Below are 297 nucleotides of genomic sequence, written 5' to 3' on the forward strand. Positions count from 1 at the left end.
GTCTAATCAACCAAAACTTTCGCGACCCCCATGCAGTACCTCCGCGGACCCCCTAGAAGAAGTCGTCACGTACCATAGCTTTAAGCTGAAGACTAAGTGAAGGATGCTTGGAGATGATGTCCATCTTTAGCTTTCAACCCCCCATTCTGCATCCTCCACCCCTCCCCCACTGCTCCCTTCTAGTACACCATCTTTCATGTAATCCTTGTCAGTCAATACTATCTGAGACCCTTACTGAGCCCTTTTAGGACTAGGGTGAAAAAATCATCCTTATCTATCTATCTATCTATCTATCTA

At 45.8% G+C, this 297-nt stretch overlaps 2 protein-coding genes across 2 annotated transcripts in view; one reads left to right on the forward strand and one right to left on the reverse strand.

Annotated features, from left to right (window-relative positions):
* Window positions 1-297, forward strand: part of opn8b (opsin 8, group member b) — a 15,149-nt gene that overhangs the window by 3,125 nt on the left and 11,727 nt on the right. The gene's annotated exons all lie outside the window — the stretch shown is intronic.
* Window positions 1-297, reverse strand: part of mmut (methylmalonyl CoA mutase) — a 34,592-nt gene that overhangs the window by 1,769 nt on the left and 32,526 nt on the right. The gene's annotated exons all lie outside the window — the stretch shown is intronic.

This window comes from Etheostoma spectabile, chromosome 18 (assembly GCF_008692095.1).
Source record: "Etheostoma spectabile isolate EspeVRDwgs_2016 chromosome 18, UIUC_Espe_1.0, whole genome shotgun sequence".
Taxonomy (NCBI): domain Eukaryota; kingdom Metazoa; phylum Chordata; class Actinopteri; order Perciformes; family Percidae; genus Etheostoma; species Etheostoma spectabile.